Source organism: Haliotis rubra, unplaced genomic scaffold, assembly GCF_003918875.1.
Source record: "Haliotis rubra isolate DU_JTF1 unplaced genomic scaffold, ASM391887v1 Scf583, whole genome shotgun sequence".
Classification (NCBI taxonomy): Eukaryota; Metazoa; Mollusca; class Gastropoda; order Lepetellida; family Haliotidae; genus Haliotis; species Haliotis rubra.
In genome coordinates this window covers 272,840-299,968 of record NW_025767283.1, presented here as the reverse complement: position 1 = coordinate 299,968, position 27,129 = coordinate 272,840, and the positions used below count along the sequence as shown (strand labels likewise).

General features: G+C 41.3%; 1 protein-coding gene and 1 long non-coding RNA gene across 2 annotated transcripts in view; both read right to left on the bottom strand.

Annotated features, from left to right (window-relative positions):
- Positions 1 to 27,129, bottom strand: part of LOC124254805 — a 210,956-nt gene that overhangs the window by 5,281 nt on the left and 178,546 nt on the right. The window lies entirely within an intron of this gene.
- On the bottom strand, positions 1,325 to 7,949 carry LOC124254816. The gene is made up of 3 exons (XR_006892562.1): positions 7,785 to 7,949; positions 7,632 to 7,635; positions 1,325 to 1,537 (listed from the first exon to the last, which is right to left on the bottom strand). It is a non-coding gene; the product is annotated as an uncharacterized LOC124254816 (long non-coding RNA).

Sequence of the window (27,129 nt, the reverse complement as noted above, 5' to 3'; positions counted from 1 at the left end):
TTCCTAAAGTCCTAAATGATGATATTTTTTTTAAAAACAACACAGAACCAACATAACTACTTTATATTTCCAAAATGATTTAAGTTGGGCATGGTTTAATCGAGAAATCGGTGATACCAAACAGTCTCTAAGTATCTTCAAACATATATAAACGGTGTCTACTTAACCTTGACATACCTTGGACCTTCACCTAAAACAAAAACGTAGTATCTAGTAGTAAAGTGTGCACTTCCCATGTTCATTGGGTGAATAAGAATTGTACAGGCATAAATGTCAATAATTTAACAACATCCGTTACTTAAATATCGCTTCATGTTGAAATCATCTAGAAGTTTCAAGATAATGATAGGGCTTTCCTTACAGGAAGAGTGTATTTGTGTTTCAGATCGGATGATTTCAGTACTGAATAAACTATGTTGACATATGATTGCCTTTTCAAAGTTGTTCGCAAGTAGCATTATGTTCATTTCAAGTGTTATGGTAGTCTGCCGAGTATATCTACAGGTAGAAGCGACAAAACCCTTTCCACATCCATAAGATACCACTGCTAAAAGCAGAGTCGATTATACAATTCTGACTATATCGTGAGTATGTATTTGCTTCAACAGAGTTACAGTTATACGATATGGTTTGTAAACAATCGAGTCTGGACCAGAAATTCTAGTGATTGGACTATACGATAGGATGACTGAGCACGTGTAAATGAATCACTATGTCAGTTTTTTTGTGAATAGAAGAGCGTATCCTGCCCAAACTTGGGCATATGTAAAGCCCTACATCCATCACTGTTTAGACGATCACAGGCAGCACCATACTATCTGTATTGCCAACTTGTATATTTGTATTTTCATATCAGCATCAGCTACACTCCAAGCACCCACTATTTACTCGATCGACAGATCTACTCAACCATTCTTCCCTAACAAGGTTAATATGATTCAAGCTATTTGATTCACCACTTTTGTAATCTGTCATATTACATCCGTTAAGTAATATCAATATCAATGAAAGATGTGAGATTCACAAAATTATCTGCGTTCCCAAAATTGTACCGAAGAAGCTAAAATACCATCAGTTACACAAGCACTGTTTACACCTATAAAGGTAAAAACCTTTGGGTTTTTTTTTATTTTCAATTCAGAATATGTATGCTTAGAACTGAGGATGGATATAAAACACAGGTTTTTTTTAGGTTCCGTTTTTCAACTTAAGGTTCTGCAAGCGCCACAGTGTGAGTATGGTTTTACGCCACTTTTAGCAATATTCCAGCAATATCACGACAGGGATCACCAGAAATGGGCTTCACACATTCTGCCCATCTGGGGAATCGAACCCAGATCTTCGTCGTGACGAGCGAACGCTTTGACCTCTAGGCTACCCCACAGCCCCGCAAGGGCCAGAGGAATAGTACCGAAGATTAAGTAATGAAAAGGGAAATAATATCATACACAACGAAATCAGAATATATTCCAGTAGTATAGAGGATAGCGGTTTCAGCTCAGTCCTCCTAAGGCAATATTTTCATGAATTGAAGGCCCTACAAAGTATGAGTGAGTGAGTGAGTTAATATTTAACGTCACATCGGCAATATTTCAGCCATATCGTGACGAGAACATTTGATATTGAAATGAAATATATGTATATTATAAAACACCTGCCGACGAAGGACAGCAAAACAACTAGAATATCACAGATATGTATGTAAAACTAGTAATTAAATCTAAAATGTTTTAACTATAGGGGAAAAACAATACAGTATAAAAATGGGCTATAAATCGCCAATAACTGAAGGTAGATCACCATACCAGGGACCATGGGGACTTACATTACTTTTGCTACCTGCATGGACCCTAGTTGGATTTACACCATCCCTTCAGCCATTGGCGACAGAAGAGAAATCTAGCCATAAATTAAAAGCACACATATTCTACGGTTAAAAACGTGGCAAGCCTAAATTTACTCTAAATGTGTTGGGACTTACGTACCCTCTCAGGAGGACAATAATTTTACAATACTTCAACCCCCATTGAGGGTACAGCCACTAACAATCGAAGTTGATAATCTAAACTACCAATTATAAAACCTTATCTATTTACAAAACACACATCAAAATTCATTTAACAGATCTATCTCTTTTAAAAAATCAATGACTAAATGATAATTGACAGTACCAAAACAGTCCTATACTGTTTTGACATTAATATATCTATCCCTTATGACGGAGAATTCAACACAGTCAAGCAGGACATGCTTGACCGTGGTTCTCTCATCACAAGGGATACAAAACGGAGGATCCTCACCTTTCAATAGGATGCATGAGTATATCTTGTGGGGCCAATACGACATCGTCGTATGATGACCTCTTCATATCTGGACTGACAACCCAAGTAGGTGTAACCGATAGTTGGTTTTATTGCATGTAATTTATTGATACCTACTTGGCTGTCCTACTTCTTCTGCATCAGATCACGGATATAAGATCTAATAGCAGCTTTGTAATCAGAGTATGGGATCAGAAGTGGTGTCACAGATTTGTTGAGTGCTGCCTTAGCAGCAAGATCGGCCATTGTGTTCCCAGAAATGCCAACGTGGCTGGGTAACCAACAAAAGACGATGTCGCATTGGCCAGTAGCAAGATCATTATACAATTCAATAATTTCTAATAAAAGTGGATGTTTACAAGAAAGATTTTTAATAGCCTGAAGACAAGAAAGAGCATCAGAAAAGATGATGTAGTGTTTATATTTACGGTGTTTATTAATATATTTAAGAGCTGTTAATATGGCATTAGCTTCTGCTGAGAAAATAGATCTGTTATGTGGTAGTCGAGAAGATATTGTTCGGGGTCCAATGACAGTGGCACATGCCACCGCGCCACCATCCTTGAACCCATCTGTAAATAAGGATTTGTATGTATTATATTTATTTCTTAATTGGTTATATTCTTGTTTATATTGTAATTCATTAGTTACAGATTTCTTAAACTTTGTCAGAGTTAGGTCAACTTCAGGCCTCACCAGTTGCCAAGGAGGAGGAGAAAGTAGACGGGAAGGAGATGTATTTCCCAGCTCAATGCCGGCAGCAGAAATGAATGGTTTAATTCTTAGCCCAAGAGGCGGAACAAGAGAAGATTTTTTGTTGTATAAATCCTCATAGAGGGGATTGAAGATACAGTTATATGCAGGGTTAGACTGGTTGGAATATAGTTTTGTAATATATTGTAAAGATAGTTTTACATGGCGTTGTGTAAGAGATGGCTCATCAGCCTCAACATAGAGACTATCAATAGGAGAGGTTCTAAAGGACCCAAGACAAAGTCTTAGGCCTTGGTGGTGGACAGAATCAAGTAGTTTTAGGTTGCTTTTGCAGGCTCCACCATATACGATGGAGCCATAATCAAGTTTCAAGCGGACCAAAGATCGATAAAGGTGGAGGAGGGTAGCTTGATCCCCTCCCCACTTTGAATTACACACGACTTTCAACAAGTCAAGTGCCTTCAGGCATTTATTCTTTAGGTATTTAATATGTGGTAAGAAAGTCAGATGAGAGTAAAAAATAAGTCCTAAAAACTTGGCCTCCTTGACAACCTTGATGGGTGTGCCATTTAAAAATAGTTCTGGGTCTTTGTGCGGTTTATATTTTCTACAGAAATGTATACAATTTGTTTTGGATTTAGAACATTTAAAACCGTTTTCAAGTCAGCATTTATGAATTTTATTGAAACATAATTGTAGTTGCCTCTCTATTGTATGCATATTTTTACCACGACAAGAAACATTAAAATCATCCACGAAAAGCAATCCATCGACTGAATCATTTTAAACCCTTACAAGGCTATTTATTTTAATACTAAATAATGTCACAGACAAAATACTGCCTTGTGGGACACCCTGATCCTGATTATAATGATCAGACAGGGTTGAGCCCACTCGGACTTGAAATTGCCTGTCAGTTAAAAACTGAGATATAAAATGAGGTAAACGACCTCTCAAACCAAAGTCATGTAAATCGTTTAAAATACCATGTTTCCATGTTGTATCCTAAGCTTTTTCCAGGTTGAAAAAGATTGATACAGCATGTTGGTTATTTACAATGGAACTTTTAACGAATGATTCCAAGCGAACCAAATGGTCAATAGTACTCCTATTCTTTCGAAAACCACACTGAATGTTCGTGATAAGATTATTGGTTTCTAAAAACCATACCAGTCGATTATTGACCATGTGTTCCATGGTTTTACAAATGCAGCTCGTCAATGAAATTGGTCTATAGTTAGATGGATCAGTATGATCCCGGCCAGGCTTAGGTATAGGGACAACAATGGCATTACGCCATGAAGGAGGAAAATGTCCACTTGTCAAAATAGTATAAAAAATACTTAAAAGTGTTTCAAGACATGAGTTGGGTAAATGTTTTGAAAGCTGATAGTGGATATTATCAACTCCTGTTGCTGTATCATGTGCTTGTACTAAGGCAGTATTAAGCTCATGTAGTGAAAACACTTCATTGTAGTCTTCACCATTGTCAGAATTAAAATTAATATTCATTTTTTTCTTGTTGATGTCTATATTTCTGACATTGAGGATTATAATTTGATGATGAAGAATGTGCAGCTAAAGTTTCACCCAACCTATTGGCAATGCCAGATTTATTAGTTATTAGATTGGGTCAATCCTTCAGGTGATGAACACTAGAGTTGGTACCTTTACCCTTGATTCTCTGTATCATGTTCCACACCTTCGTCATAGGTGTACGGGAATTTATCTTTGATACAAAGTTCTTCCAAGACTTTCGCCTATGTTGCTTTAAAGTACGCCGAGCCTTGGCACTATTTATTTTAACATTATTTAAACTGTGAACTGTAGGATGACGGCGACAGTATGTCTCTGCCTTCTTCCTACACTTCCTGGCCTTTTTGCAATCATCAGTAAACCATGGTTTACGAATGTGTGGTGTCGCAGAGGACTTAGGAATAGTTTCATCAGCTATTTGATTCAGTTTATCCGAGAATAACTGAATAGGATCCATATCATTGACAAAATAGACAGATTTTAATTCGTCAGTACAAAGTGTCTTAAATAAAGGCCAGTTAGCCTTATTAAAATTCCACCTCGTTGCAGGCGGCTCATCAGTCGGATTTATTCAGTCGGAGAATTGTGGGGAAATGGTCGCTTCCACAAAGATCATCATGGACCGACCATTCAAACTCATTATAAATATTTGGATCTGAGAGCGATAAATCAAGTTCAGAATATGTTCCCGTACCGGGATGTAAATATGTGGCTGATCCATTATTAAATATGCATAAATTATTATCTCCAATGAAGTCTTCAAGGATTTCCCCCTAGCATTTGCATTAATACTTCCCCATAGAGGGTTATGCCTATTTAGATCACCCATGATGATACAGGGCCTAGGGAGCTGGTCAAAAAGATGCTGAAGATCGGACTGCTGATGGGAAGAAGATGGAGAAAATTACAAGGAGCAAAGAGTAAAAGTTATGTGTAAAGACAAACGACTGCCACAGCTTGAAGTTTGCATTTTAGAGGGACAGGGCTATGAATGACACCCTGCCTCACCAAAATAGAAGCGCCACCTGTAGCTTTATTTCCTTGAGGTGAAAACGAATGACGTGAATGGTACTGGCAAATATCAAGTTTATCGTCATGTTTTAGATATGTCTCCTGTAAACTAAAAGCCGATGGTTTGAAATCTTGTGATAACAATTGTAGATCAGAAAAATTGTTCCTAAGTCCTCTACAATTACATTGTATTAAATTAATAGATCTGCTCATGGGGGTTCGATTGGAGATTGAGAGCGCGGAGAAGTGCCACTCCTTCAAGCTGTTTGTGAAGGAGTGATCTCCATGTCAAGTGATTCAAACAGATTGTGAACCATTCTTCCAAATGTTGAAGAGCCTTCGTCTTTCTTCCCATTTTTTTCTTTTCTTTAGCAGTAAGGTGAGCGTCATTCTTTATAATTGCTGGTGAGGATACGGTATCAGTTCTTGGCTCTATACAGGATTCTTCAGTTTGAGAAGCTGAAGAGATGTTACCCTGGTAACGATTGTTTTCTGATTTCCTCAACTATTTGCTGCTTGTCATTTACCCAAGATATATCCGTTTGGCAGGATGTGTAAACTGTTACAGGTTTGGTAACCAATACTTCAGTAGGAGAAGAAACTGCTGCTGAATAGGTAAGAGATGTATTCAGGTTTGACTGAACTAATTTCCTTGCATCAAAATACGACATGATTTTTGTGCATTTGAGTTTCATTATTTTGGACTCAATTTCGAAATATTGGCAAGATTTTGATGATGCCATATGTTTACCATTGCAGTTGGCACACTTCATGTCATTTGTGCAGCCAGTGCTCGCATGAGCCCCACTGCAACGGGAACATTTTGTTTTGCCATGGCAGGACTTAGCACCATGCAATTGCGCAGATCGATGCTCATGCTGTTGATCACTGGATTGTCTGGTCCAGACTCGATTATTTACAGACCGCCGGATAGCTGTAGTACTGCTGAGTGCGGCGTAAACCTCAACTCACTCACTCACTCACTTAGCACCATGTCCAAATTTTTGACACTGAAAACAACGGAGTGGATTTGGTACATATAACTCCACTCCGATGTTGCAGTAGCCAGCTTTAATTGATTTTGGAAGAGTAGTCATTCCAAAAGTAAACAGATAAGTATTTGTGTTCACAGTGCCTGAATCTTGTTTCCTTGTGAAGTGTTTGACAGCAGTGACCCCTTGATCTTTTAATTCATCTGCAATCTCTTCTTCTGACATATCAGACAAAGAGCGTGACCCATCTCTGACGATGCCTCTACAGGAGTTCAATGTCCTGTGTGCTGAAACAACAACCTGTGTCTTAACAAACTGCCGTAGACCCAGCAGATTTACAGATTGTTGCCTCCGAACACATTACACTAAAAGTGAACGACCTCTGAGGCGAGTGACATTTTTAACCTCTCCGCAGACACCTTGGATGCCTTTGGAGACGGCAAAAGAGTTAAGTTTGAAAGGACTTCCGTCCGCAGCTGCAATAACCAAGTATTTTGGCTAGAAATCACCAGACTGAAGTACTTCTTCATCCTCAGAAGAAGAAAGATATCTTCTTTTATTTCCTTTAACTGAACCAGAGAGGGAGTTGTGAGCCATGGTATAGTGATGTGTTTCATCAACTCTGCTCCCCTCCCGCCATCGAGTGTCAACATGGACGATGTTGCAGTGGAAACCATCCTGCAACACCAGGGCTACAAGGGTGATATACTTTAAACAAGACGTGAATAGCTAAGAAATCTGAAAGACGAAATGCTAGGCTGGGTCGACCTAGAAATGTCCTGAGAAATTCAGAATTAAGAGGTCCAATATCACCAGACTGGCCCATGAGCCACCGCCTTCTGGGCATACGACTCTAGGCAAATTGAAAAATTTTGAATTTTTAAATCAATACAAATTCAGTGAATTAATTTTTATGAAATAGAATGCACAGGGTCTGGCGTTACCAGCCGATTGGTTGAACCGGGCCCATTCAACCACCCGTCTAGGTGAAGTAAGGGGCGAAGTGGTGTGTTGGACAACAGGAACACCTGGTCCTAGAACCAGTGCCCTCAACCACCAGCCTCCCGTCCTCCACCGACACAGGGGCACAACCCACGGCAAACGGGTTGGTGGACCAAATATACCCCCGGGTCCACAACAGGGGGTTGAAGAGCGCTTAGCGTTACCCAGCAACCACCACGAGGAGGTGGCTCTTCACGGGTGCCCCTACAAAGTATGAAAATATTGTAGAATGATGAGAACCATAAATCGATGTTCATAGTTTAAAAGTGTATAATTTTTTTGCCCTTTTAGAGTAAACATATTGTTAGAAGTATAACGAAAATGAATCGGGAAGAAAAATTTATGTATCAGGAAATACCAAGACAGTGGCTTCAAGATAGTGAAGAAGCAATGCATGATTTACCAGCATCGTTTATTCAGAAAATATCAGCGAGAGTAGGAGAATTAATAGGAATATTTGGTTGGACTTATTTGGGCAAATAAGAGTCTGGAGAGAGCGTCAGGAGAGAATTCTCACTACGCTGTAACACTACCATTTGCAAAACAGACAATTAAGTGTGTAGTAAGAGACGAAGGCGATTCAAATGCTGGTTTTGAAATTCATGTGGGACCAGCTACAACTTTCCAGAATAACAAATGCAGACTAATAGCTTACTGTCCAACCACATTGACGGTCTTGCCTAACACCATAAGACCATCAGATTACAATTTCGAGTGAGGTACGACTTGTAATTCCTCTCACACGAGCCCTCGGCCTGGCCCATCGTTGAGATAATACAGATTGGGTTTGTCGTCTTTGATATCAAATCGGTCGACGGTGTACGTTTTCATCAACCATATAGGATCCGTAGCACGTTTTCTACTTTCTCCCTTGTGTTCTCGCACCTGGTGCAAATACCTAATAATGACACGGTCAGGTAATTTTTCTCTTTTCTGCCTGGTGCAGATGATTCAGCAGTGATACATTTCATTTTGAAGGCTTCGACTGATTTCTTGCCTACGAGTCAAGTGACTTCGTTGTTGATGGCCAACACCATCTGAGGCAAATGTACAACCCATTCTGTTGATCGTTTCTCGGGAGTGATCATATCCTGCGCGTACTGATAGCTGAACAGTCGCTCGACTAAGGTGCGGTTGAATCTCTCGACTATGGCTTGACTGCGATGAGCTCCCGCTGTGGCTCGTCTGTTGCTAACTTTGTGCCTGGCCAGCAGCTGCGACACGGCTCCCTTTAACTCTCATCCAGGATGAACCTGAAGCTCGGCAGGCCAGGTTAAGTGACTGCGTTGGTAGATGCATTCGAGTGCTTTGGCGACTTCAGTCGAATCCTTCATTGTCAACGGTTCAGCTTCTTTGTAGCTGGCAACATCAACAACTGTCAGGGCATACTTGTACGTTTTACGTCTCACCCTATCGTGTGGTAGAAACAAAAGGCCAGCTTGATGCATTTGATTTGGTATCGAAATATCGATTTTTTTCTAGGCATGTACCGGGGCGCTGGCAGGTAGACTTGCCACAAGGCTTGTTTTTTAAGCCAAGCTTTAGCGACATCTTCGGAGACATCGGTAAATTTTCTCCATTTATATTTGATTATTTTTTGGTTTATGTTTAATACAACGGTGTCCATACGCGTAATTCGTGACACCATCGTCGGCAATCCATCTTTTCGTCTCCATGGAAGACAGAGAAGTCTTGTTAATTCTCAGACTGTATATCGTGTGTTTATTGCTTCTCAGCATGTTCATTTCGTGTTTAAAGGTCCGTTTCTCGAACAGGGCCTCTTTGAATCGATCGTGCTTGATATGTTTTTTCACCATGTATTTTTTCCATGTCTTTCGCCTTTCTGATTTTGTCATTGTTTGCTTTCTTGATCGAATACATTTTAGGTCTCAAGCCGACGTATTCTGTGATCGGTGTGCCCACATTCATCTTTCATCTTTCCAAGAACCTTTTTGTTGACTTGAGTGTGCAGCGGATGCACTTTGGGTTAATTGCTCGTGTCGTACAGATAGATGTGTTTCTCCATGTCCTCGGTGTGAATTTCCATCAGCAGCGAATCTGTGTCCGTGTACAGCACCTCGCATCGATCGCCGGACTGTGTTTTGACTTCGTTGTAATTAAAGTCCTACATCAAGTGTTTGGATAAGTCCAGCATGCTCATCCCCACGTAAACAGGCCAGATGCATTTGATGTGGTTTTTGTTCATGTGCAGCGCCACCAAGTTGCCAGAGAATATCTTGTTTCGGTTGAATGCCGGGCTGGCTATCAGTTTCCTGAGTTTTTTTCTTCCTCGTGAGCTTGGGCTAACTTCACGTCGACTCCTTTTCGCAAATTTTCCATATTCTTGCAAATACCAAGTTGTTCATGAGTTTGTAGAGATTCGCAAATCCATGTTCATTCGGATGTACGGCTACATCCACAGACTTTGATTGAATGGTACTGCTCGGTGTTTTTTTTTCAGCTTCATTCCCCAAGACATGTACAGCTGCAGGTTTCGGTAGTCCATGATGTACTTTTTCTTATCCATCAAGCTGTGCACGAGTTTCTTGATCTTGGCCAGTTTACTTTTGTCTAGCAAGTCTAGCGATGCTCTGTCAAATGGTTTCAATTCAACGCCAATCTTTTTCAACAAGGTATCACAGGAGAGACCGGGACTGGTGTAATACCAGGCAGGATCCAAGTCGTATTGTTTCAAGCAGGTTTTTCTGAATATTCCGAAGACGTCAGCGAGCAGCAGGACGTCTATTTTCATGTAGAGATCGTGGTAATTGCTTAAAGTCTTGCAGCCCAGTTTTTCCCACACGTCAAGTGCATGTGAGTAATTGTCCTCACCGATACCTGAGTCGGTCAAGTGGCTGTATGCAGTCCATGGGAGTTTTGTCGCGTTTTGTTGAATCTGGACCAGTCGAACATGTACTCGTAAGGATAAATGACTTTCCTCAGCAGCAGAGGCCGAGTCGACATGTCGGTGAATCAATTGGTTATATGGAAGACATCAGGGTCGTCCGCTCTCACTAGATTGTCTAGCGTTGACAGCAGGAACCGAAAACTATCTATGAATTTTCTCCATGTTGTTTTGGGATGCAATTTATGTTGCCTTCCATTTTCGAGATGGCTTGGATGATGAGGTGAGAATCATATCCACCAAGGTTGTGCAACACCACAGGGATGGCTATGACTTTGGGATTGATTTTCAGTTGCAAGTTGCACTTGTTGTGTGGGGCTTTAATGGCCATTGACATGACAGTGGTCTCTCACCGAATCGCTGTTAAGCGGTTGATTACACACCTGGCAATGAGTAGCGTTCTTATGAGCTCGCCAGTCATGTCATGTCTTGCGCATGGGGATGATTCTATATAAATGTTTCCTGATGAATGTTTTTCTTCGTGTTGCAGGCAAGTGAGAAAATTTTCGGCTGCATCTGGACCTTGGTAGATCACGGGAGGATTCGTTTTCCCCGTTATATCAGACCACCACGTAACCGAACCCGCAAGCCTCGTTATCTTGCATTTTGTTGGCATGTTGTCTGTTGCGTGTTCAACGTTTTTGATGATGGCCTCAAAGTCGGTGTAGATAATGTAGGGCACAGTATCTATTTATTGTGGTTGACGAATTTTAAAATGTTGTCGTCTTCCTTGGGCATGTCGATCCTGATCGCTGTCTGCCCCACACCTCTCTGTGCACTTCCAACAGGTTGGCGCATGTGTAACCACCCAAATAAACAGTTTGTATGCTGCCAACCACCCACCCAGATCCCATGTGCGTCCATCATCCCAACGATTCTTGTATTTTTTGCAGCGACATTTCAGTGGTTGAAACGATTGAGGAATCGGGTTGGAGTACGACTTCCTGCTTGCCTCGGAAATAAGGCTCGATGCCACCGTCCGTCTGCTGCTTATTGAGCAACAGTTTCACCGTGAGCTGGTATTTGATGCTTTTCAAATCGTCTGACTTCTCACTGATCTTGCTTGCTATCAGCGGCTTGATGCAATCGATATCGACGTTCGAGTCGACGACCATCTGCCTGCCTCGCAGATACTTACCTATGACATGCACCGTGAGCACCAATCTCAGTTTGACCGGCTTGCTGTCTTCCAGCAATGCGATCAGCCCAGCTTTGCAAAGCTTGGAGTACCCCGCCAGCCCAAGCTGTCTTGCTTGGTTTTTCAATCGTTTCACAGTTAAGGGTTTGACGCATTTAATGTCGTATAGGTCAAACACTTAAGATTTCCTCATGCGGGAATAGACGGTCAATCCACGCTTTTCCTCTATGGAAATCAACTCTCTGAAGGTAGTGAGGTGAGGTGAGGTGAAATTGGGTTTAACGTCGTACCTGAGAATAATTCGCTCATATGACGATGTGCATGCGTGTGTATGTGTATGTGTATCTGCTTGTACTAGCCCAGACTTAAGCTGGTTTTATAGTGCTAGCCCACTAGCCGTCTCCGGGCGGACGTTCTAACCACTACACCGCAGAGGCGGTCTCTCTGAAGATAGTAGTTAAAACGAATGTCTAACAGTTTGTTATGTCTTCAAGTTAAAACGAATGTCTAACAGTTCAACTGGCTGTATTCACACTTTGTTATGTCTTCAAGTGAAATGAATGTCTAACAGTTCGTAAAGCTGTTGTATACATACACATGGAAATATTGTTAACAAGTGTTTGCCACTGATATGGCAATATCCCCCACCGCTAAAGAATGGAATATCTATATTTACTACTTTTTATTTTTGGGTCACATACAAGATACTTGAAATGACTGGTGTCTGCATAATCAACCAATGTAGGCTGTCACCAAATTTGAAGACATTGGGTACACCAGTTCATGAGATATCACGTGAACAAGAGTTGGAAAAGTGGTCAAAGTGTCGTGGTGACCTTGAAAATAAGGTCAAGGTCACGCAAATCGACTGGTGTCTGCCTAATCTCCCAATGTAGGCTGACAACAAATTTGAAGACATTGGGTACAACAGTTCATGAGATATCGCGTTAACAAGAATTGGGACGTACGTACGTATGTATGTATGGACGCTGCTGAATACATAGTCCCCCGTTCCGCGCTGCAGCGGGGGACAATAAACATTAATTAATTATATTTCTATTTTGCGGAGCCACCGGCATTCCTGCATGTATTCTTTTTTCTTCTTGTATATGAGTTTGAACCTGAATATATCGCTGCCGTGGGCCTTGCACAAGCAATAGTGACATTTCACTCCGGCACCCAGCACCAAACACGTGTAGTTGATCGCATTGCTTTTTCTTATCGTCGGCATGTGTATGCTGCAATACTCAGTCATGCATTTCCTACCGCACGTTTCAGCTTTTCCCAAAAGCATGAACTTGCAACGATACGGAGCGTGTTGTCTCATCATCATACACATGAGTATTCTTTTATTCTAACTGTTTGGCGATCATCACGGTCTCAGCTATGCCCAGCGAAATGAAGATATGCTCTCGGTCTTTCTGACCTAGTGAAGGTGTGTAATGATCAGATACGGTGGGCCCGTCTCCCAGGTTTTTTCCCGTGGTGAGGTAATAGCCTTTCATAGCTTCTTCAACGCTGCTGAAGTGATCAACACACGATATACAGTCTGACAATTAACAAGACGTCACTGTCTCACATGGACACGAAAAGATGGATTGCATATGACATACATAAAAAAAATTATCAAATATAAATGGAAAAAATTTACTACAGCCCACACGGATACTGGAAAGGTGCGGGCGCCATCCCGAAACTCGCCAAAGCCACCCAAGCCTTGTGGCAACTCTACCTGCCAGCGCTATGGTACATCCTGAGAAAAATATTGATATTTCGATACCAAATCAAGTGCATCAAGCTGACCTCTTGTTTCTACCACACGATAGGGTGAGAGGAAATAGGTGCACCTATTCCACCACATGTGGCGTGGAGCATGATCCATAACCCCTACGATCCTTCGCGTATTCGCGGGGAATTTATGATTCCCATGAATAAAGAACTTTGCCTTCAGGGTGTGAACCACGGTCTCAGTAAACTGTACACTTATTTCTATAAATCCCAAACGTTTAAAATCGCTTGTATGGGTGGTAGGTACATGCTCGGGTACCATACATTTGCAGGCCCTATCACGAATGATCAAATTCATGTTTCGTACATCAAACAAACGGAACCTGGAGTGGCCACCGTGTGGATGAAAATGATATTGAAACCGTCGAAAGGGTTTTCCATGGGTACCAAATGGTTGAACGATTCCATTCGAACGTATGTGTGGGCTGTTTTAGGCGCAAAGGCATAAACACTTTCCAGTATCATCGGCCGAGGAATGGCTTACGATGCACAAAAGCAATTTGTGTCAAACGGCTAGGATTCTATCACATGACTGGTGGATTTAGCTACCGCCATCAGATGTTATCAAGACACGTTGTAAAATGACCATTCTAAAGTCGACTATGTTTTCAGTGTAGGGTTGTACATGGCTCAGGATCAAGAAAGTGGTGGGATACAATAACGAAATCATCATCGCCACCCACGTTCAGAAACAAGGCGTCAATCGCACCATCTACGTATATAGGCTAAACCCTGCACGAGCGGTTGTAGTCGTCAAAAACCAGCAGCACGTCGATCACAAGACGGCACTCATGGTCAGCGGGATCATGGTCCAACTGTGTCTTATTTTGTTAAAAATTCCTTAGCAGCAACGTAAAACAGGACTGCCTTGGCAACGACAAACGCCCACAGGTTTCGACCGAGCCAAATGCCCGTTTTTTGACAACAAGCCCAGTAACCATGAGACGATGCTGCCTAGGATGCCCATGAGTACTTCGATGGCTTTGTCGGCTAGTTTCACGAGTGCTTCCCCGAGAGATTTCAGATGTTTGTTTTTTTTATCTTGTCTCTGACATCGGCAGTAGGGTGGCTTGGTGGTGGTGGTGCCGCCACCAGTCAGGGGGACGACTTTGGTCGATATTATGAAGCCGAGCGCCGTCAGAATGCTGGCAATGGTGATATGTTGTTCAGGGCCTGGCCTAGAGCTTTAAGTTCCTATCGAGGGAAACTCGAAACCGGGTAAGGGTTTGTGCCAGTACGTGGCCAATATTATTTTATTTCATACGATGCTTCTTGTGCTTGTTGTCGCACGTCTATCACAACATCTCGATTTAACGCGCCGTGGCACAGAGCTCAGTACTTCCTGTTTGCAGAACTTTGGTGACCTTCGTTGGAAGTTTGGGTCATGCACCGCCACCGCAATCTCACAGGTTGACGCAATGATTTTCGAGTTGACCGCATAGCTCTCGAGAAAAGGAATAAATCACCGAAACACAAAACAAATACGAGTTTGACATGATCAGCAAAAGATTAGAAATCGTCCTAACTGGAAGCGGCTTCAATCAACCGAGGAGAGCTCCGATTCTAAATCAGACGAATGCAAGAAACCGACAGTCTTAAACGTAGACACCATGTTAGCAAACAGAATCTGAATTCTGTTCCGGGAACAAGGAATCACCATTGCCAGCATTCTGGGGGCGCCCGGCTTCATCATCCTGACCTTAGTCATCTCCCTGACAGGCGGCAGCATGCCACCACCACCAAACCGCCCTACTGACGATGTCACGGACTGGATAAAAGACCATCTGCAATCTCTCGGGGAAGCATTCACAAAACTATAGACTGACTGAGTTTAGTTTTACGCAGCTTTTAGCAATATTCCAGCAATATCACAGCGGCGGACACCAGAAATGGGCTTCACACATTGTGCCCATGTGGGGAATCGAACCCGGGTCTTCGGCGTGACGAGCCAACGCTTTAACCACTAGGCTACCCCACCACCCCACAAAACTATAGAAATAGGTGTACAGTTTACCGAGACTGTGGTTCTCACCTGGAAGGCGAAAGTCTTTATTCGTGGGAATCATAAATTCCCCGCAAATACGTTCATAAGCGCAGAAGCGCAGTCATCGATTATACTCCACACCGCATCTTGCAAAAGAGGTGCACCTATTTCCTTCAAAATTCGTCTCGTCTGATAATAAACATGAAACAGTGTGACCGCCTTACTCAGTTTGTCCCTTCCGTAGTCGAGTGTCACACCCGATCCCGTCGTCACAAACCATACAGCAGGTGTCGCCTATTGTTGACAAAGAGCTTGTTGTTGGAGTCGGCGATGTTTGTCCATTACAGAGAACGATCTCGAGTCAGCCTGACATATTGTCAATCACGTGCAGCAGTTGAACGGGCTCGCCGCTCTTTTTCCCGGGATTGTGCTTGCTCAACGTTGAAATCTTCAAACCACTGAGAGCCGAACTCAAAGAACGGCAAAGACAACTTAAGACTCGGCCGACCTCTGGACAGAATGCTCAGGTTGACATCTAATGAAATACCACCACAAACCACTGTGACGGGCATGAAATTACCCGGACATTTCATTTCACTCCAGACATGTGAACCTAATCGACCTTAAGTATGTTCATCAGAGATTGTCGTAAGATCAATTAAATATTAATTTCTAACTTATATTATATAGGATGGGTTTGTATCCTGCCACGAAGCAATCAAAACACTCGAAACAAAAAAGCGACATTAAACGCCAACTTGAAAATGGAATGTGATACACGGAGCACACTGCACAAAAAGTACGACAGAGCAGTGAATGCTGTCGACAGCGTGGACATAGCACTCGTAGCAGCCAGCATGGGACTCCCGGGTTTGGCTTATTATCGACTATCACAGCCGCACCCATCGTACTCAGGTAAGAAATAGCAGCTGGGGAATCAGGGTTAGCGGGAGGGTTACATACCTGGAAGTAGACATTTGTGATGTTTAAAACAACAAACCAGTGGAGCATGTAAGGATTTTCAAGTCCACTGCCTCCAGAGAACAATGGAGGTTCTATGTTATTTCAACCACATGGGTCATACAAAAATGTTAACTGGTAAATAGATGGAATACATCCACAAACCATTCCCAAGGTAAAAACAAAATACATAGCATAGTTTCGTTCTTACTTTTATTTCATAAGTCATATGTATACAATAAAGTTCAATAAATATACACAAATATCACAAAAATGATATTGTCAACACTGTCATGTACAAGTATCAGGTATCACTATTTTATTTTATTAGTTCATTTACATTAATATTACATACATAAATTAAATAATAATATACACAAAGCATGATTAACATTGCATTCAGTACTTAGCACTAGGTCTACTGCATCACACTTCAAAGTCACACACTAAATGTCAGTTCACTGTAACTTCATTAGATGCGACACGGCATCAGCGTAAACCATAAGTTAATAGAATAAATTATTATATAATTAATAATAATGAATAACATCTGAAGTCCTCTTGCTTCCACTGCTTCCTTCAGGAGACGGAAGGCGCGGTCGTAAGTAACGTAAGTATTATAATTTATAGATACATTTACGCACAACATACCTTTATCTCATTATGGACAGGTCCATGGTTATGTGGGCTGGGATGCTTGGTGATGATGTCGTTCACAGTAGAGACAGTCGCAGCACATGTCTTCTCCTGGCATCTCCAAGATGCCCATGAAGCATCGTTGCGTCTTCGATTCAATCGAAACACAAAGCCTTCAACAACTAGATAACGTCCACCACGTGAAGTCGGGAGAAACTTATAGTCTAACTGCTGGTTTGCCATTTTTGACAGTGATAGATTCTTGGTGGAATTACCATGATATATACCCAGTGTGAGTTTATATCAATCAATCTAAATTTTCTTAAATAATATAGTTAATTTGTGAGTTCATATCAATCAAATAATCATAATTGTGTTATTTGTCATTTAACTAGTGAGTTCATATCAGCAACTATGTTCATAGTTAGAACTAGTGAGTTCATATCACTAATTAGTGAACTCCGAGTTCACTCACCAGTTCAAGTTTTAGTGTCACCCATCTCATTAATCCTTTAAAACAACATGTATCTACCTCGGACAAACATCAAAGGATTTTTACTGTAATAACAAATGTCTACTTCCAGGTACGACACCAGCGGGAGTAGCTCTGACATTCATTTCATCTCGGCTGCAACATAAGGCATTGAAGCACAACGAGATTAGGGTTTTAGCCGAAAAGCTAAGTTGAACATGATCGAGGATCATATATTAACAGCACTCGCAGATAGCAAAATCACGGAGGAAGAGTTCCGTTTGCTGTTAGCAAAACTCGCCAAATACCACAGAATGAAATAAGAGATTCCAACCAAGTCCTGCAAGACGAGTGACATCGGCGAACAGGAGGAAAAAGAATCTCATAGAGCAGGACAGACAAAAAGCCTGTCAAGCATTCCTTTCCAAAACCAAAGAATTCATAGGAGAATAACGCTGAACTGTTTCCTTGTTTTAATTTGGATTCTGCATGATACAATTCTACAATATTTTCATACTTTGTAGGGCCTTTAATTCATGAAAGTATTGCTTGAGAACGACTGAGCTGAAACCGCTATCCTCTATACTACTATTCCATTTCGATGATAACAAGAAAAAAATTGTGTCCAGGGACACGGATGCCCCCGCTGACATTCATAAGACATATAAAGATCAATAATTGAACAAAATTCACGAACAAGTTCAATAAACATCTATGCAACTATGACATGCACACCTTTCGAGTCTCAATGAAACACATGTATAAGCTTAATCAATTCTGTTGAGCAGTTTTTGTGGAGAAGTTGATAGACTTCATCCCCTATAACACTATATTCAGAGGGAAATTCAACAAAATTTATGCAAGTTTAAACTGCATTAAAATTGGAAAAATAAATAAAATACAAAATCAAAATATGAGATGCACACCTTTAGAGTCCCTATAAAGCACATGTGTAATCTAAATGAATTCCATAAAGTAGTTTTTGAGGAGAAATGGATAACGTACACCCCCTGTTGTATGGGACAAACTGGATGAATAGAACCAAATTCAACTAAGTTCAAACATCTGTAGAAGTGACAAAATTAAGAAATTGGATGAACAAGGTATGAGACGCACACCTTAAGAGTTCCAATGAAACACACGTAGAAGCTCAATCAATTCTGTTGAGCAGCTTTTGTGGAGAAGTGGATAGACTTCACCCCCTATAACACTATATTCAGAGAGAAATTCAACAAAATTGATCTAAGTTCAAACGGCATTAAAATTGGAAAAATAAATAAAATACAAAATCAAAATATGAGATGCACGCCTTTAGTGTCCCTATAAAGCACATGTGTAATCTAAATGAATTCCATAAAGTAGTTTTTTAGGAGAAGTGGATAACGTACACCCCCTGTTGTATGGGACAAACTGGATGAATAGAACCAAATTCAACTAAGTTCAAACATCTGTAGAGGTGACAAAATTAAGAAATTGGATGAACAAGGTATGAGTTGCACACCTTAAGAGTTCCAATGAAACACATGTAGAAGCTCAATCAATTCTGTTGAGCAGCTTTTGTGGAGAAGTGGATAGACTTTACCCCCTATAACACTATATTCAGAGAGAAATTCAACAAAATTGATCTAAGTTCAAACGGCATTAAAATTGGAAAAATAAATAAAATACAAAATCAAAATATGAGATGCACGCCTTTAGTGTCCCTATAAACCACATGTGTAATCTAAAAGAATTCCATAAAGTAGTTTTTGAGGAGAAGTGGATAACGTACACCCCGTTGAATGGAACGAACACTGGCTGAATAGAACAAAATTCAACTAAGTTCAAACATCTGTAAAAGTGACAAAAGTAAGAAATTGCATAAAAAATTATGAAATGCACACCTTTAGAGTCCCTACAAAAGACATGTAGAAGTTCATTCAATTCTGTTAAGCAGTTTTTGTGGAGAAGTGGATAGACTTCATCCCGTATTACACTATCATCATAGAGAAATTCAGCAAAATGTACCTAAGTTCAAATTTCTCTAAACTTACAAAAAAAACCCAATAAAATAAAAAAACAAAATATGAGATGCACACCATTAGAGTCCCAAGAAAGCCCATGTATAAGTTCATTGAATTCCACAGAGCGGTTATGGTGGAGAAGTGGATAGAATACATTCCCAGTTTCGTAGGGACGGACGGACACCGAGGGTAACCCTATATGCCCCTGCCATATTTATGGCGGGGGGCATAAAAATGCATAAGTATCTAGAACACCTCAGAGTATTTGCCCTGAAATGGAGTATCTTTACAGTGTGGAGGTTATCATACCAGTAATACCGTTTGTTTTCTGTTGATAGATATACAGGCATATAAGTTGGAATCATGTCCAAAGATAATTTTGTTTATTATAACGCAAAAACATTACATTGTTTCAGACTATCACAAATTTTCAATCAGTTGTATTATCCAGCTTTGTGTTTCCCTTGCAAATATGTTCTCTGCGTTTTCATTAATGCGTTCATATTCTGAGAAAAAAAAGTATTATGTGTAAGTGTTTCATTCATGTTTCCGTTATACCAGCTATATCAAAATCTCAAAAACAAGTAAGGCACTTAACCCCAGTCAATTTGGGTGATATCTCAGAATTGTTCTGAAACATAAATTTCCCATATCTGTCACAATTCTCATTTGTGTAATCCTCTTTATCAGGGCATTCATCATATGATGATGCGTCGTATAATCACCATGTAACATCAACCTCAGTTGTCATTCTGATCTCAGCACGCCTTGTCCTGAAGTCTTTCCTCACACACAGTCTTCCTTTAATCATGTAGTAAAATCTGGTATTGGTTTTAGTGCGTGGTGTATACTTATCTGGACTCTCGTGATTGTCAGATCATCGTCTATCCCAACTCAGTGCTGTTTAAGTATACCTCTTAGACATTTGAGTGAGTGAGTGAGTGAACATGGTTTTATGTCTCTTTTAGAAATATACCAGCAATATCACGGCTTGTGACACAAAAAATGGGCTTCACATATTGTGCCCATGTGGGGAATCGAACCTTCGGCGTGACAAGTGAACGCTTTATTCACTAAGCTACCCCATCGCCCCTCGGACATTTGAGAATCAGGTTTTGGTCATATCACAAATTTGTCAAATAGTTTAAAACTGAATTATTCTGGTAGACAATGAATGGGTAGCCCTAATAGAACCTCAGTTCAGGATGAACATAGCGCTTTAACACCTATGTGTAGATGTGTCGTGACAGAATCCTTGCACATCACTATAACAGCACATTAGTAAAATCTAAATATTTTTTATATTTGTATACTTATCCTGCACTACTTACTTCCTGCACTTATTGCTTACGACTCGAAACGTAGCTGTGCCAGACGATTGATGTTGAAAGCGTAGACTGTGATCACTTCCTGGTCTCGGGTAAACATCCGTCTGCGCACGCATCACCGGAAGGTGACGTCAGCCATCTCTGATTATTGCCGTAAATCCCACAGATGAAAACAAAGAGGGGAGGTAGCTGAAAGCGCAGGGTGGGCCCTTATCATAAGTAGTGCAGGATAAGTATACAAATATAAAAAATATTTAGATTTTACTAAATTTTTAACTAATCCTGCACTACTTACTTCCTGCACATTTATCTGACAGGCAGGATGGAGGGCGTGTCATCTGTGGGGATCGCCGCAAGTAAACAAAGACAGCTCGGTCAATGTTATCAAGTGCGCTCCGGTGGTGGAAAACCGTCACGCACCTAGATCGGACAGCGAGTGACGATCAGGCAGTGGTAATACGCATATAAGACACGTAGTCTTAAATGGAATATACCAGACGATTTTTAAAGCGTTATTAGCTTTAGAGAAATGTAGTAAAAAGCAGTGACTCGGATTAACCCAAGCGTTACTCATTAACTGACACACCCAGTTGTTCTCCTGGAGCAACTCTTTTCCCATACGTCGTCGGCGTGCTTCATGGGAAGAAAAAGCATGGTGGAAGGTATCTTCGTTGCACCTGGCAGAATAGTCAACAGACAGTGACTATCTCTCAGTGGTAATTCGCATATAAGACATGTAGGCTTAAATGAAAAAGACCACGCGATTTTTAAAGCGAGATTAGCTTTAGGGAAATGCAGTAAAAAGCAGTGACTTGAGTTTTCGAAGTATTGCTCCTTACATGACACACCCAGTTGTTTCCCTCGGAACAACTCTTTTCCCACACGGTGACATCATGCCTCGTGGGAAGAAATATCATGAACGAAGACACCTTCGATCGTGGAATCTGGAAGACTGGTCGACAGAGAGGGATTACATCTCAGTGGACATTCGCATATAAGCCATGTACACTTAAATGGAAAAGGCCACACGATTTTTAAAGCGTTATTAGCTTTAGGGAATGCAGTAAAAAGTATTGACTTGAGTTTTTCCAAGTGTTACTCCTTAACTGACATACCCAGTTGTTTCCCTCGGAACAACTCTTTTCCCACATGGCGTCATCGTTATGTCGTGGGAAGAAATATCATGAAGGAAGGCACCTCTGTGGAATCTGGAAGAATGGTGGGCAGAGAGGGATTACATCTCAGTGGCAATTCGCATATAAGCCATGTACGCTTAAATGGAAAAAAAGACCACACGGTTTTAAAGCGTTATTAGCTTTAAGGAATGCAGTAAAAAGCATGGACTTGAATCTATTCAAGTGTGACTCCTTAACTGACATACCCAGTTGTTTTTCTCAAAACAACTCATTCCCCACACGACATCGCCGTGCTTCGTGGCGAACAACAAAGAGGTGATATCCGTCGGGGATTGGTGAGGTGCTGGTCTGGCACCAATGGCAGTGTCTATTCTAGAACTAAAAATCTAGGGGGGATTTGTCCCCGCATCATGTAAAAAAGAGGGGGGATTTGGAAACAGTAGTGGGGAATACCACTATTGCTGTCCCTCTAAATAATGTACCTGTAACCTCATGTGAATAAAGAATAACAAACAATATGAAGTTTGATTTTTAGGTGAGTTCTATCTTTTTCTGTAATGACTGAAATGAATTTCCAAAAATTGAACTAGATTCCTTGAAATTCACATCTTTAAAACTCTATTTAATGCTTACAAATAATTTGTCCACATCCTGTCCACTCAAAGTCAACTTCATAACTTCTGATTCAGATTGTTACATATTGAAAGAAAATCTTTGAAAGATCCTCCTTTGCTTTTTGGTTTTGAAATCCTCAAGGGCCTTGCTGGCATCAAAGGTTGAAACAGGTGGGCCCTCAATACTTATTATCATCAACTCTTTGAGTGCCTTCTCACTCAGTCTGTTTCTATGTGATGTTTTTATAATATTTTGACTTGAGAAACCACGTTCACAAATTGCTGTCTGGACTGGCAAAGTTAATCCAATACAGGCAAGCTTCAGAAGGTTTGGGAAAAGGTCCTTGTGACAGCCATCAATGATTCTCCATAATTCATGGAATTTGTCTCTTGGATACTTCTGCTGAATCAGGAGGCGTTTTAACAGGTCAAATTCTTGTTTAGCTGACCCTGCATCGATGAGGGCGGGCACATCACCCTTAGGGCTGCCATAGATGTGTTGAGAGATCAACACATCTAGTTTCTCCTTACCATGACTTTGAAGATTTGTTTCAGCAACAAATGACAAGTCCCTGAATGCAAACACATCAAAAGATGAAATCACTGTAACACTTTCAGTGGGGAATCTTGTGTTAAGATTTCCCGATCAGTGTCTTAATAAAGGTTGTCATGGTTGACTTCACAACTGCTTCCTGCTGTTTCTTGTATTTCAGTTCGTGCCCATAGAGGTGATTGTCATCTGTCAACAGAGACTGGAACTCTTGTCTGTAATGTCCATCATTTTCTTTCAGGTACTGAAGTTTATCAGTTGTACTGGCAACCACTGGCTTCAGTGATGCAACATCCAAACTGTCTTTTTTGCATCACCAAATTAAGCTCAGTTATCACTGGTATTACATCCATAAGACTCCAGGTCAGCGCAGCAAACTTGAAGTTAGTGATTGACTTCAAAAGACCTGTAGCTTTTGGATCCCTTGATAGTTCAGTTGATTGAAAATATACAACCAGGCTGTTCCAGGATTTGTAGATAGCTTCCAACACATTGTAGAAGCTGAACCATCTTATATCATGCATTTCTCTTACTTTGATATGAGGCTGATTGAGCAGTTCCTGTAGCCTAGCTAGTCTGCTGCTTCTAACTGTTGACCCCTTGAAATAATAGTACAGGCTTGTGAGAGTAGATTTGTACTGTTGCATAACGTCAATCTTGGCAGCAGACTGGCTTGTACATAATGCAAGTCTATGTGCAACGCAATGGATGTTGATAAGAAATGGGGATGATCTTCTAAGCTGTGCTGCTACACCATTTATAGATCCAGTCATAACACTGGCACCATCAGATGCAAAACACAAAATCTGTTTCACATCAACAACAATATCATTGAAAATTGCAAGGAGTTTCTTGGTTATAGCATCTGCTCCCTTTTCACCTAAGTCAAAATTTCCCAGAAAGTGTGATCTCACATTAAAGTCTTTGTCAACAAATTTGACATAAACAATGAGCTTTCCTGTCACTGAAATGTCTGTGCTTTCATCTATCAGAATTGCTACACAATAAGCATCCTTTAAATCTCCAATTATCTGAGCCATGATTGTATTCGCAATTGCTTCCTGAATGTCTTCAGCAAGAGATCGTGACCTGTATGTGGCATTACCACCAACAGTAAGATTTTTAACATTGGTGCAGCCTTCCTTCTCCAACAATCCTAACAGAGAACCATACTTTTCAATAGCAATGTTTTCTTTGCAAAGCCAATATACTGTGTCAATAGCAGACTTAACCGCTAATTCCTCTTTGGATACTAAATTAGACACAGAAGCCTCTATTGTCGTTTGCGAGTTCGTCATAGCTATTAGGGAAAGCTGGTGGTCATTGGTATGTGCATGTCTAGATAGTGTGGATGTACGAAAGTTATTGCAGCCATCACCAGTAAAACTATTGCTCATTTTATTTTTGTTACAATAGTCACATAACATCGCACCAAGCTCGTTTTGAGAGAGCCATGGCCATTCTTTCAACCATTTTTTCTGAAAAACACTTGGTTTCATCTTTTAGAGACGGAGGGACCGGGTCGGTCTCAGGGTTTTGCTCGCCTCTTCGATTCACATCGTCACTGTAACAGACGACGGGTCTGGGAAGACGTGGTTGTCACTTTCTCAATGGTACTTTGTGCAAAAAATCAGTTATTTTCATTCTTTTGCGCGACATTATTCACCCCAAATTACCACAAACCGTTGTAAATACAAAAATTCGTCTACATTCGTCGTCTGCACTACTTCAAGTGATAATATTATTTGATTTCGAAAATGAAACTAAAACGAACTGATTTTCTTAAAAAGATCGAGGAAACTGTGTCTTGAAAGCGATATACAATATGCAACGTGTTAAGAGTTTTTAGTCTAAGGATTTCAAACAATTATTTAATCAAATCATAATTTCATTGAAAAGTTTTATCTATTTTCATACTGAAGTGAATGGGATTTCGTTTCCTCAGTGCCGGTAGTGGATTTTACCAAGGGGAGGTTACTCTGTCATGTATTCCTGTTGCTATCGACTCTGTGGCTGACTCTGATTTAAAAATCAATCTCTGTCAATATAAAGCTTTTTACGTATGGTTTTTGAAAGGTAGGTAGGGATAAAATTACTATGCGCGACAATTCGCGCTGTGATGTTTTTATGAGGGGCGATTTGATAATTATCAGCGTGAATCGCGCAATCACGCGTCCTATAATAGACACTGCAATGGTCTGAAGCGTTGGACACATGTGGTGTTGATACTGATTGGCGAATACTGTGTCCGACGTCTAGAAACACTCATGCATTATCAATGCCACTGTACAGTTACCGTGAAGTGCCATAGTCCAGGCAAGTGTACGAAGAACATGAGGATGGCGTAGATGAGGGGAAACCAGACCAGCCACATTGATGATTGATGGTAGTCCGTATCCACAAAACACTCGTGGTTTCGCTTACATGTCTCTGACGGCTTGGCTGCGCTTAATGTACAAATTGAGTACATCAGCTGAACACAAAAGTAACACAGGAACGTCGTCAACGCCGACAACAGATGATAGAGGGGAAAGTGAGAACTATCGATCATTTCGCGCTGGCAACTGCCATGTGTTATAGTGATGAAATCCCAATCAAATACCCAGAGGCACAGAACCATGACGTATCGTTCAAACTTGACCCAATTACCACCAAGCGCATGACCCTTGTCGCTATCGCTATGCAAGTCTGCAAGGGAAGTGTTCGTGAGTGGCTTGCAAGACACAACGCGGTGGCGGTCCAAGACCGTGTTAAGATTCCTGGCGGGTGGTCAAAACTGCAGCCTGGGTACACAATCGCTAAACAAGCGAAGCATGGACGGTAGCTCCTGTCAGTGGGGACTGCCAAAACGAAGGGAATTGCCACTAACAGAAGTGGCAACCATGCCCCTCTTGAAACGCCTTCCCTGTACAAATACAGTAGGGAGACTGCTAAAACAGGGGGGGATACATTCAGCGGATCCTGCTTTGCGGCAACACAACTGCTCGAACGACTGCCACTTGTTATACATGTGCCTAATGGAAGTCCAATGTTCATTAGCAAAGCTGTAACAATGCTCTGGCTGAAAAGCAATTGGCGCAGAATGCCGCCTGAAGATGCAGTGTGTTAATTGAACCGTTCTGGTGTGGGATGAGGATGCACTGGGATGTTTCCACATCTGGCTAGTTGAAGAGGAGCTCTTGACGCTTGAAACCAACCTCTGGTTGGTCATCTGGGACCAACTAAATTTAGTCGAAGTCAAGTTTTTAAGTCTTGATTGTGACTAAAACATTTGGAAGCAAAACCGGAGGAAATGTATTTTGCGTGTAGCGCTCCCAGGAAATACTGAAGCCACCCACTGCCCAGGCTGACCATTCGGAGACGGAGACACATAAACCGGTAGCTCTTTGTGTAGCCTTCATTCTATGAAATCGACTCTTGTCAGATCCCAATATAGCGTCCGCTAAGATGTACCCGCACCCAGGAATATGCTGAGTGCTCAGATGGATATGGGTGTCAGCTATTACTGGAAACAGACGGAACGTCTGGTAACAGTAACCCGGTCAAACTCTCGTTAAGCTCCACAACAATCGTGTTGCCCGTGTGCTATTGCGCCCAGTGACGGATGGAGAGGAACACTGCCTTGAGCTCAAAACTGCTTATTGATCTCACGGCCGAAAACCTGAGGTTATCAGATCTAGTAAGCGCATGGGCGCCTCAATTCTGCATGGAGGCGCCGACTAAAACGTATGTAGTTCGGAACTCGCTCAGTCAAGGTGACTCCACCTATGACATCTACGGGCGAGTCCACTAAAACGAAGAAAAAAAAACTGAGTTAAGTGAGGCAGGAGGCCGACACGTTGCCGAATGTCCGCCTGTCATTCCCGGGTGGACACATGCAAAGTACGCAATATGGCGGACAGCCCACGTGAAATCACCAAATTATCACTGTTGCTGCGCTAAGCAGGTACTCCCAGTCGAAGGTAAACCTTGGAACCCGGCACATCGATGAGGCAGAACTATGAAGAGTCGGAACCCATGTGTCCATATGTTGTGACGT